Here is a 12,796-nt window from a genome sequence, read left to right as displayed (position 1 = left end):
ATGGATGTCTAACCACATATATATATATATATATATATATATATATATATATATATATATATATATATATATATATATATAAAATAGTGTATATGTAGCGTTTTATAATTGCCCCCTACCTTGGTCCCTGTCCCCCCATATGCCCCCCTAAATATGAAAGCTGGAGATGCCACTGTCCCCCCCCCCTTGCTTTTACATAAACAAAGGTAACTAGATGCTGAGTAATTTAGATTCTTATAATAGGATGAAAGATGGAAAGAAGAATTCTATTACATGACAGATCTGACAGGAACCCCCGCCCTAATAATCTCCTTAACAGATTCAAGCTCTATAATTCCTTGATGACCCTGTTTGCTGCCTGTTGTTGCATGGCTATCTTTTCTGTACCCATATCACTATCACTTTTTTCTAGTTAGGCTAGTTACTGGAACTGGAACTCTTATTTCATTATTTTTGTCTAAGATTTACAGAGTTAGTGGAAAATAACTTTTTATACAGTTGTGTAAAAACTTTGCTTCCTGTCTAAAGCTACTTGTTACGGGACGCCCTGTACCCCGACTGGGTACCTCCGTCAATAGCTGCTTCCTAGCTCTTACAAGACCTGTATACGGACACACTCCAAAGCACCAACTCTCCAGTCACCCAAATCACTTGCCGAAGCTTAATGCGGGGTGGAGTGCAAGAACTGTTTATTCACAACATAGTGGAATACAATGGAATGGGGAAAGACTGATTTAAACAACATTTTAGTGCACCATGGTGGGTCAGACATTAAACAGATTAACTGAAACAATGGTTTGTCACCCTGGTTGCATCCTGGCTGTCTGCCAGACATAATAATCCCCTCAGCAAGTGATGAGACAATATACTTCTGGGGGTAGCTGAAAACATGGGGAGACACAGGGAAAAGTAATTGCAAAACGTGATCTGTGTTGGCAAAGTACAGGACCAATCCCAAATCAATATCAGTGCTCCACAGTCCTCAGAGCCTCTAATACCATATTTGCTCGATTATAAGACGACCCCCCAAAATCTGAATATTAATTTAGGCAAAAAAAAGAAAAAGCCTGAATATAAGACGACCCTATAGGAAAAAAGTTTTACCAGTAAATGTAAATTCATGTAAACTTTTTAAACTATTTTTTTTAATAAAAGCTATGATTGAGAAAAATATTTTGTTTTTAATTACTTTTATTTTCCAACCTGCCCCCCAGCTATGCACATCCGCCCCCAGGCGTGTCACTCTGCCCCATAAATGCCTTAAACCCCCTATATGCCACTGTGCCCCATGATATGCCTTTTAACCCTCTAAATGCCACTGTGCCCCATGATATGCCTTTTAACCCTCTATTTTTTTTCTGTCTTCAGTTTTTCTGAAGTAATACTGCAGTTTTTTTGGACATGAAAAAACGGCAATACTGCACTTTTAGTGCAGTATTGCTGCACATTTACTGCAGTTTTACTGCATTTGTACTTCACTGTACTGCAGTTTTACTGCACATTTACTGCACTTTTTTTTTATATTGCAAACCTACAGTTGTACTTCAAAGTACTGCAGCTTTATTGCATTTGTTCTTCCTTACAAAAATAACTGCAGTAAAACTGCAGTACAGTGAAGTACAAATGCAGTAACACTGCAGTAAATGTGCAGTAATACTGCAGTAAAAGTGCAGTATTGCAGTTTTTTATTGTCCAAAAAACTGCAGTATTACTTCAGAAAAACTGCAGTAATTTTTTCATAAGGGATATGCCACTGTGCCCCATGATATGCCTTTTGACCCCCTATGTGCCACTCCGCCTCCAGAAATGCCTTATACCCCCATATGCCACTCTGGGTGTGGCATATATGGAGTGGCATATAGGGAGGTATAAGGCATTTTACGAGGCAGAGTGGCGTATAGAGGGTTAAAAGGCATTTCTGGAGGCAGAGTGGCATTAAGGGGGTTAAAAGGCATTTCATAGAGCGCTCTGCCTACAGAAAAGCCTTATGCCCCCATTTAACCCCCCCTAAAAAAACTTACCGAGAACTCTGATCTCTAACAGCCGGGGAAGGTCTGAGCGATGGAAGCAGACAACACCCGCTGCTAACCACACCTCCTGCCGGCTGCAGCGGAAGTTGTCTACGCGAATCACGTAGACGTCTACACGCTGCCCCGGCTACACACCGGGTACTCAGAAGCACCGGTAAGTTGGGGGGGGGGGACAGGAGGATTCAGGTCCCCTGCAGCGTTGCGTGGATCTGGATCTTAGTCTCATAGTCAGACCTATTTGAGGTCTGATTATAAGACGACCGCGATTATAAGATGAGGGGTATTTTTCCAGAGCATTTGCTCTGAAAAAAACCTTGTCTTATAATCGAGCAAATACGGTATTTAGGACATACGGTAAAACCTGTACAAGTGGAAAATTAGTAGAAACTGACCCCCAGTACCTACACAGTCTTTACAAGGCCTGGGCCCATAGTCAATAGGGAGGAGGCTGGCTCTCAGGTCTCTCCAGGGGCCCCAGTAATGGAGGGTTCCGTCACACTACTAAACAGTCTTTCGCAATCCTGTGGGGTAAATCCAGTCTACTTCCTCATGCAGAACTGCTTTAACTGACATTTGTGAATTTAGAATATTAGCTGCTAATTTGGAAACATTGCCAAATAAATCTAATGGGACTTTCAAACCTTTACATTCCTTGAAAGATCCTAATAAGCCTGTTGTCTCTTTTTTTTCACAGTTTTTAATGTTAATCCTGATCAGTATCTGTATGTTTACTTTACTAGTTGTGTCTGAATTGTCAAACCTTTTGATGTTTTCTTCGCAGATGGAACCTAAGTATCTCCAATCTCTCTTGCCTTCAGCCACTACAATTTACTATTTTGCACTAGATGTCCATACCTAGGAACTTCTTAGCTACGCTACCCGGAGCCTTCCCTTGCGGGGGAGAATGTGTGTATGTGGGTAAGTAACTGGCTCAGTGATAGGAAACAGAGGGTGGTTATTAATGGTACATACTCTGAGTGGGTTACTGTTGCTAGTGGGGTACCACAGGGGTCAGTTTTGGGTCCTATTCTTTTTAATATAGTAATGAATGACCTTGTAGAGGGATTGTATAGTAAAGTATCAATCTTTGCAGACGATACTAAGCTCTGTAACGTGGTTAACACAATAGAGGACAGTGCACGATTACAAATGGATCTGCATAGGTTGGAGGCTTGGGCTGGGATGTGGCAGATGAGGTTCAACACAGATAAATGTAAGGTTATGCACATGGGGAAGAAAAATCCAGGCTGGGAATATGTATTAAATGGGAAAACACTGGGGACGACTGACATGGAAAAGGACTTAGGAGTTTTAGTTAACAGTAAATTTACCTGTAGCGACCAGTGTCAGGCAGCTGCTGCTAAGGCAAATAAAATCATGGGGTGGATCAAAAGGGGCATAGATGCCCACGACAAGGAAATAATTCTACCACTGTACAAGTCACTAGTCAGACCACACATGGAATACTGTGTACAGTACTGGGCACCAGTGTACAAGAAAGATATAGTGGAGCTGGAGAGGGTTCAAAGACGGGCAACCAGAGTAATAAGGGGAATGGGAGGACTACAGTACCCAGAAAGATTATCAGAATTAGGGTTATTTAGTTTGGAAAAAAGACGGCTTAGGGGGGATTTAATAACTATGTATAAATATATAAGGGGACAGTACAGAGATCACTCCCAGGACCTATTTATACCCAGGACTGTATCTATAACAAGGGGACATCCTCTACGGTTGGAGGAAAGAAGGTTTCTACACCAGCACAGACGGGGGTTCTTTACAGTAAGAGCGGTGAGATTATGGAACTCTCTGCCAGAGGAAGTGGTTATGGTAAACTCAATAAAAGAGTTCAAAAGGAGCCTGGACGTGTTTCTTGAAAGCAATAATATTACAAGTTATGGATATTAGATTAATAGGGACAGAACGTTGATCCAGGGATTTATTCTGATTGCCATATTTGGAGTCGGGAAGGAATTTTCCCCCTGGTATGGGGCAATTGGCATCTGCTTCATAAGGGTTTTTTTGCCTTCCTCTGGATCAACACAGTAGGGACACAATATGTATATAGGTTGAACTTGATGGACTTTGGTCTTTTTTCAACCTTACTATGTTACTAAGTACTGCCCACTGATCTCAGTGGGTGCTCCTGCTGACGTCGGTGAGCGGCCCTGCTGACATTACAGGAAACAACCGCATTTAAAGGGGAAATGGGTGGGGAGCAGGGCATGTCAAGACCCCGCTCCCGCAATGTTTTGCCCAATCAATGAGGATACGGAATGACAGCATAACACACAGCAATTTTTTCAAGCAAAAATTTTATATAGAACTTACTACAGCAGATAGAAAATAGTTATGTGTGTAAACTTATATGTATGTATATATGTGTGTGTAAAACGAGTTAAGCAATCAATCAATATCACAGCAAGTATTCACCACTCCTCTAGCTGATTAACTCGCAACTCAGCAGGAATTGGGAAACCCCTCAGAACAGTCAACAGCCACTTGTCTCAGACGTAAGGATCCCTGGATCCATCCTGGGCTACCCATGCACGTTCTTGCAAACAGCACAGCTGAGGCTTCAAAGTTTGTGGTTGCGGCTGTGGGTTTTTATAGCCATTGGGGGAACTTTCCAGAATCTTCCAGGGGCATCATGTGTTATATCTAGGTGGCTTCTGTTCTGTGGCCCCGGATGGCCCTCTATTCTATGATGCTGGCCAGGCACCTTAACCCCTTCAGTCCCCTTAAGATGTACCAGTACGTCCATAAAAGGCATCTCAAGAAACCCCTATGGACGTACTGGTACTTTCTGACCTTCTTGCAGCGGCAAAGACACATCCCTGTCGCTAGACGGGAGTTCAGACTGACGCTGGTTTTCTGCTGCCCGATCTCCTGAAACAGTTGCCAGCGAGAACGCTGGAAAACTGTTACTATCACACGATCAGACATTCCCTTCCAGGTCCCGTCACTGCTGACATCACCCGGAAGGTCAACAGAGGACAGGATATCCCCTATTCCCTAGCTGTCTAGACCCTGCTGGGATATCAGATTGCTCCGATGAGGCACTGATCACAGACACTGACTTGCATAGAGATCACAGGGGGATCGCAGGGAGGAGAGTGAGAAGCCATGTTTCTCACTCTTCTCACATGCTGAAACACAAATCAGCAAAAAAAAGAAGAAAAAAGTCACAAAAATAACACAATAAGTAATACTGTTGCAGCTAAGTATCGTTTTTACCTCTTTTTCAATACAATATGTAACTAACTGGCTTGCAAAGAGCAACCTAAAAGAAATACTCCCACCTTACTTTTCCACACTTAACCCTGAGTGGTAAGTGTGTTTTTCTTGTGAATTGGGCATCTTTTCTCATCTTTATCTAACTTTGCATCTAATATCCCAAGAACCAAGACATAAGAAACTTTGGCCAGTGTTTTTTGACAGCATTAAATGCTGTTTTTCTGGCTTTTCGGCTATGCCCCCACTTGTTCCTGTCTCCTCGCGCAGTCCAGGTCATAAGGGCTCTTTCTGAAGAATTTTGAGGCGGCATGGAGTGACAGGGACGAGGAGACAGGAGCAAGTGGCTGTAGTCATGCCACTGCTCCCACTCCACTCACTTAAGGGCAGCAAAGTTCAGGTACATAAAATGTTTTAAATTATGTTTATTATTAAACTGTATTTTTATAACAAAAATGCCCCCTTGTATTATTTGAACCACAGTATCTGCCTATTTCCTAATCTCCCTAGAGCAATCAATTATCCTCATTGTAGGACCATAAGGAGTCAGAAAATTACATAATTTAAATGTGTAAAAAAAAAAATCCTAAGCAAATGAGCAGCAAATGGTTTTTTTTTGTTTTCTCTCATTGATGTCCATTTTGTGAATACACACTAAGATGTCAAAGTGGCAGTGACCTCAGAGTTCAACCTCAGTGTTTCAACCAACACCTTGTTTTTCCTCCAGAGCCGGAGGACAGCAGGGACCATGTCTCCAACTGCTCCTATTTAGAAGCAGGGCTGGCCCTGCCATGGAGCAGAGTGGGGCAATTGCCCCAGGCGGCACTTTTGAAGAGGCGGCACTTGTTTTTTGTTTTTTAAGCGGAGGAGAGAGAGAGGGACGCCGAGTGGTTTTCGCTTATCAAGTTGCCAGTACCCGCTTGGCGCACCTCTCTCTCCTCTGCAAGCCCTCTAGCTCGGTCTCGGTGCCGGCTTGTAATGCTGAGTGCCGGAATATGACGTAATTCCCGGCGCTCAGCAGTGAAGCAGCGCGCAGCACGGCAGAGCAGGAAGACTCTCGCCGCAGGACTGCTGGAAGGTAATTGAAGTACAAAGAGGGGGGATAGGGTAGATAATAGGGAGGGAGGGGGTAGATAATGAGAAGGTAGGGAGAGCAGGAAGGGTAGATAATGAGCAGTGGCGTCAGGAAGGGGGGGGCTGCATTTCAAACTTCACCCCAGGTAGCAATTTGTCTTGGGCCGGCCCTGTTAAGAAGGCTCCAGAGATTACACTGAGGCGTCCAGTTCTTATTGGGGATCCTTCCATCAACGCTCCTCCCTCCTGAGAAGAGGAGGCAGGGACAGAGAAGCTTCTAGTCTACCCAGGGGCAACTCCAATGCAGGTGAGTACCGATGTTTTATCCCCTTTTTCCCTTCCATAGGTGGTGGGCAGGATCTCCTTTTTTTCCCATAACTCCAGACAGTAAGAGGTTATCTGATTGAATTTATATCCACTCCTTTTGCGGAAAAAGCCCTCCAGCACTAGATGCTGAGAAGTCTTTTGACCGGATCAGCTGACTCTTTTTGGGAGAGACTGTAAAAGTAGTAAAAGTAAAAGAATGGGCAATTTTTTGATGATGCAATGGCTCTAGCTGTCAGTTTCAGAACCCACAAGCCAAGATATCTGGACCAAATCTGGACTCCTTCTTTTTTAACATTAATAATGGCACTAGACAGGGGTGTGTATCGGCCCCCCTATGTGCTCTGTCAATTGAGCTATTGTCTATCTTAACTCGTCAATCTATTAATGTCAAAGGAATAACAGGCCTGTAGGAACATAAAATTTCCTTATATGTGGATGACATCTCATTAACGTTAGCCACTCCTGAAACTTCTGTCCTTGAAATTCTAATATAGGTCTAAAATGAATCACCTTACTTAGATCTTTCCCTGTTTTTGGGATCAAGGTTATTATTGCCCGTAGCGTTTGTGTTGGAAATTTCTTCTGGTGTGATATTTCTCTATATATTCTCAGCAGTAACAGAGAAATAACAGTCTAGAGTCTAGAGATGGGGAAAAAAAAAGGGAGCGTAAATGCCATCTGGACCAGGGTCTTAGATTACCCGGCACATCCCACTGGTCTCCCTCCTTGTTCAATTAATTAAATGTCTGTACGAGCGAACAATAAAGTCGCTCGTACGGACATTTAACTAATTGAACAGGGAGGGAGATCAGTGGCATCGGCAGGGTAAGTTGCAGCATTGGGGTTTTAAAACCTCAATGCTGCAACTTACCCGGCAGATCCCACTGGTCTCCCTCCCTGTTCAATTAGTTAGGGGTTAACTTTGTTTTTTAAAGGGTTAAGGGGCCGTGCAAGTGAGCCTATTGGTCGCTTGCACGGCCCTTTAACCTATGGATTTCCGCTCCCGTTAAGCCCTTCGATGCTGTGTTAGATAACGCAGCATCGAAGGGGTTAACGGGAGCGGAAATCCATAGGTTCGCTGTCAGGGGTTACAAAGACCGTGCGAGTGAGCCTATTGGACACCTGCAGGGTCTTGGTTGATGCCAGAGGAGGTCCCTGTAGGCGACCAATAAGCTCATTCGCACTGCCCTGTAACCCGTGACGGCGAACCTGCGGATTTCCACTTCCGGGAACTGCCGCGAAGCCGCGAAGACAAGGTAAGTTAGAAGAGGCAGGGAGAATGGTAGACGAAGACGAAGACAATCACGAAGATCTTCGTGGTGTGTGTCTTCGTCTTCGCCTACGTTTTACCGCCGCCGTCTTCTCTTCGGCGTGTCTTCGGAACGAACACGAAAACGCACTCTTCGTGTTCGTTTCCATGTTCGCCCGAAGACGAATGCACAAGTCTAGTATCTACTGTATTAATCTACCAATTTGATAATTGCAGGATTGAAATCAAGGGACTTGTTAAGGTTAAAAACACATTGCTTGCCTATAAAGTAACCGTATCTTCTATTCAATCCACAACTACTCCTCTAATTTCTAGTGACTGTCATAATCATAAAGGTTCCATAGTTCGGACACCGGACACCTCCCACCCCTGGCGGCGGATCCCTGTCCCCTACCACCAATTGCCCCTCTGCCTGCCCCCACGACCAATTGCCCCCGTTTCTCTCTAATAGCCCCATTTACCTCCATCACATTTACTCTCTGGTTATCCAAGTCCCCCCCACCTCTTTCTAATCTCTAATTGTTCCTCTTTTACCCACATTTATTGCCCATTTTGTTCTCCTTTATTATTGTATTGCTTTTACCCCTATTTTGCTCCTTTTATATCTCTGACCAAACCTACTGCCCCCCACATTGTTCCTCCATAAATGAACCCCTCAGTCTCCTATATCAGTGGCCCCTGGGCTCACCATGAATTTCCCACCTCCTAGCCTGTCCGGGAGCCCCCAGTCGTCCCTCACCTCGCAGGTTTCTGTCTCTGCGTCGTCCGTCCCAGCTCTGTTTGGGACGGTCTCTCAGTTTTGATCGGGGTTGGTACCGGCGTCCCAGCCTCCTGGTGGACCCCAGTATGTCCTGTCCAATTCAGTGGCCATTAGGGCAGAGATTCAGCGCTTTGAGCCGGTGCACCCCAATATCTGCGCTATCTATGACCTCATTGAGAGGGTGGATGACTTGGGACTTCAGAACCAGATCAGAGAGGATGTCATCTTCATCGAAGGTATGAATATCCCATATTTCATTTGAACTCCTCATCTCCTGTTTTCTTTTTTTTCTTTTTTAAATTCTCCGTTTATTGATACATCAGTCAGATAAGATACATGAGCAAGGATACATAGAGTGTACATTTGAAGGTGACAATATAAATGAGATGTAATGGTACAAGTATCCCTAGGTATGAGGATAAATACAGGCATTGACACAAAGCAGAAACTAATAAGTGCATCACCTTTAAAGTCAGAATAAATCAAATGGCTCATGAATCGTAGAGGAAATTGGCGCACCACGGAGAGCATCAGATGAGTATAGGAAAATCATCAACATTTAACATGATATAAAAAAAGGGAAAAATTAAAATGAGGAAATACCATGCCATCTACTATGCAACGCAAGTATGTATGTGTGTGAAACATGTGGATATATGACACAACTAGGGGCATGGACGCATAGCACTGGGGTGTAGGGGAAAAGTATGTCATCTAAGTCATGGGCATATTGTTGGAAGTTCCAAAGTCGAAAGTCAGGGGACGAGACAAAAGAATGCCACCAAAACCATCTGAGATTATGTTGATGGCCTTTACCCCTAGCGGAGCAAAGCAATTCCTCCATTTGGGCAATAAACATAATTTTCTGAAGCCAAGCCTGTAAAAGAGGGGGATTGGGAGACTTCCAAAACCGTGGGATAACCGATTTTACTGAATTAATTAAAGGAATCGTTAGAGAGCGTCTATAAGCTGCATGCAGAAGGGGGTTTAGGTGTAGGAGCATGGTAGCGGGAGTGAACTGTATATCGGGAGCACAGACTACCTCTAAAACCTTCCAGACAGTACCCTAGAAGTCTTGGATCACAGGGCACGACCACCAGAGATGGTATTGGGTACCCACACTAGCCCCACACCGCCAGCAGGCGTCCGGGATGGAAGGTACAAATCTATGTATGTCCGCAGGGACTTTGTACCAGCACGTTAGGATCTTATAGGAGCATTCTTGCAGCTTACTTGAGAGAGATCCCTTGTGTATGGCCGGAAGCACCCTGTCCCAGTCCTGCGGAGAGGGGGAAACACCAAGATCCCTCTCCCACAGGCTTAGGAAAAAGGGTTTAGTAGTGGAGACAGAGTCCAGCAACAAGGCTGATAGTAGATGTGGAGGTTCAGCAGGCAAAACACACATAGATTCGAAGCTGGAGAGCGGTCTAGTCAAGAGGGGAGTCTGGGGAATAGATGAGGCAAAATGTTTCAGTTGATGTAGAAAAAAACGTTGAGTCTGAATAATAGTAGGAGAGTCAAATATAACCTCTGCGGTAACAGTAAGAGTCCCTGGGAACACATGAAAGTAGCGCAGTGGCACCCGCGAGAGGGACCGAAGGGGCAAGGAGCACCGTGGGGGCCAGCCCGGCGGGAACTCCGGACCAGGAACAAGGGGCAGGGTACAAACCCTGTACGTGGGGAAGACTGTAGTGAGTCTCTTCAGGCGCAAATGTGATCCCGAGCCAGATACCCATGGGAAGACACCGAGGGGCCACGTAACAAGGGCCCCCTCCACCGCCAACCACTGCCTCGGGACCCCCACGGTCCACTCCACGACCCTCCGCCGGCGGGCAGCCCCCCAACAGAGCTCCAGATCCGGAACACCCCCCCCCCCAGCCCAGGGCGAATGAGGTGCGAACAAGCCAGCTCCGGCACCCCGGCAGACCACATGCAGGAGGTGAAAACCCGACGGCACTTCCCAAAAAACAGCCTAGGGACGAAGGTTGGCAGGGACCGAAACGAGCACAAAAACCGCCGGAGAATGTTCATCCCCAGAGCAGCAACCCCACCAAACCAACAGACACGTGCACGTGCCCAACCATGAAGGTCCGCAGAAACGGTGGCGAGAAGGGGGAGGAGGTTAAGGGATAGCAGTTGAGAGGGGTCAGCAGATATTTTAAGGCCCAGGTAAGTTAAAGCTCTGTCACATACTCGGAATGGAAATTTACGGCCAAGCTCTCTTATCTACGCTGGTTGTATGTTACTACACAAAAGTTCTGATTTTTGGACATCAATTTTATAATTTGAGAGGCGGCCGAATAGGGCAAGCTCCGAGAGCAGATGGGTCAGAGAAACTAGGGGCTTAGTGACAAAACATAGCATATCATCTGCATAAAGGGCCACTTTGTGATGGATAGTAGCTACAGAGATCCCAGTCACCAGCGGGTTAGCTCGAGGTGCAGCGGTTCCAGACCCAAAATAAACAGAAGCGGGGAGAGGGGGCAGCCCTGTCTAGTTCCGTTCGACAGGCTGACCGGCCCCGATAGAAGTCCGTTAACCTTAACATGAGCTTTCGGTTTGTGGTACATGGCCCTGATCCATGCCAGAAATTGTTGTCCAAGACCTAACTGCTCCAATAAACTGAATAAGTAGGGCCAGGCCACCCTGTCAAACGCCTTCTCGGCATCTAAAGAAACCAGAGCAATTAGCGAAATCCAAGAGGTCGAGTACTCTAATAGTATTGTCCCTAGCCTCTCTGCCCAGGACAAAGCCTACCTGGTCTGCATGTATAAGGCGGGGTATCAAGGGTTTCAGTCTGTTCGCTAAAATTTTTGCCAATAATTATACATCCGAATTGAGGAGGGAGATAGGACGATAACTACCGCAAGATTCAGGGTCCTTCCCAGGCTTCAAAATCATGGAGATGTGAGCTGTGGTGGTCTGTGGGGTGAAACGAGCGCCGGAAGTCAGTGCGTTAAAAACCATAACAAGTTGCGGGCCCAGTAAGGGGAGAAATTTCTTATAATATGCGATTGTGAGACTGTCCGGTCCCGGGCTTTTGTCCTTTTGAGTTGTCTTAACTGCTTCCACGACCTCCTCTAAGAGGATAGGGGAGTTTAACAAATCAATCTCCGAAGCTGTCAAAGTTTTTGGGAAAAATTTGTCAAGGTAAGCATCTAGCGTTTGAGTGTAGTCAGGGCATGCGTCCTGGACAGAGGGCAGGGCATATAGCTTTTGGTAAAAAGTGCGGACGCACTCTGCAATATGCGGGGTGGAGCACTGGGGCTTGCCCCTATCATTAACAATTCGGGGAATAAAGTTAGTCACCTTCTGGAACCTAAGAGCTCTAGCAAGCAGCTTCCCTGGTTTGTCCCCAAACTCAAAGAACTTTTTCTTGGTAAGGAGGAAGTGGCGTTTAAGTCGTTTATTCGTCATTGTCGCCAAAGAGGTTCGGAGAACCTCCAATTGGGTCAGGACCGCTGGGTCTCTAGTAAGTTTATGAGAGTGTTCAATTTTTTCAATTAGGTGGAGCGTCTCGGCTAGCGCAAGGAGAGAGCCAATTTGGATAAATTTCCCCCTGACTACTGCCTTATTGGCCTCCCACACAGTAGGAACGGGAATATCCGGCGTATAATTATCTTTGAAATAGTTTCTGAGAAGTTCAGCAATATCAGAGGTAAAAGCAGGCTTAGACAAAATGTTTTCGTTAAGTCACCAAATCTAGGGTCTAACCGGGAAGGAGGCCAGTTTCAATGACATATAGACTGGGGAGTGATCACTGAATGTAGAAGGGCCAATTGAAGAGGAGTGGAGCGTGGGAATGTGGTGGTGAGAAATAAAAAGGTGTCAATACATGTATAGCTATTGTGTAGAGGCGAGTGATAGGTATAATCCTTGTCTACAGGATTTAATGTCCTCCATACATCAATAAGTTGTGCTAAATGTAAGAGACGTTTGACTCGATTTATTTTAGTATATGCGATATGGGACCTAACGGTAGAGCTATCTAAATGAGGATTTAAAACCATATTCAAATCTCCCCCCGATATTGTGAGACCCTCCTAAAATTCCATAAGCTTTTTAATCGACAAAAAGTGGGGTTGCTGGCGGTTGGGGGCA

The sequence above is a fragment of the Sceloporus occidentalis genome, unplaced genomic scaffold (assembly GCF_023333645.1).
Source record: "Sceloporus occidentalis isolate IW3139 unplaced genomic scaffold, rSceOcc1.0.p SCAF_32, whole genome shotgun sequence".
NCBI classification, from domain to species: Eukaryota; Metazoa; Chordata; class Lepidosauria; order Squamata; family Phrynosomatidae; genus Sceloporus; species Sceloporus occidentalis.
This window is presented reverse-complemented; position numbering follows the sequence as displayed.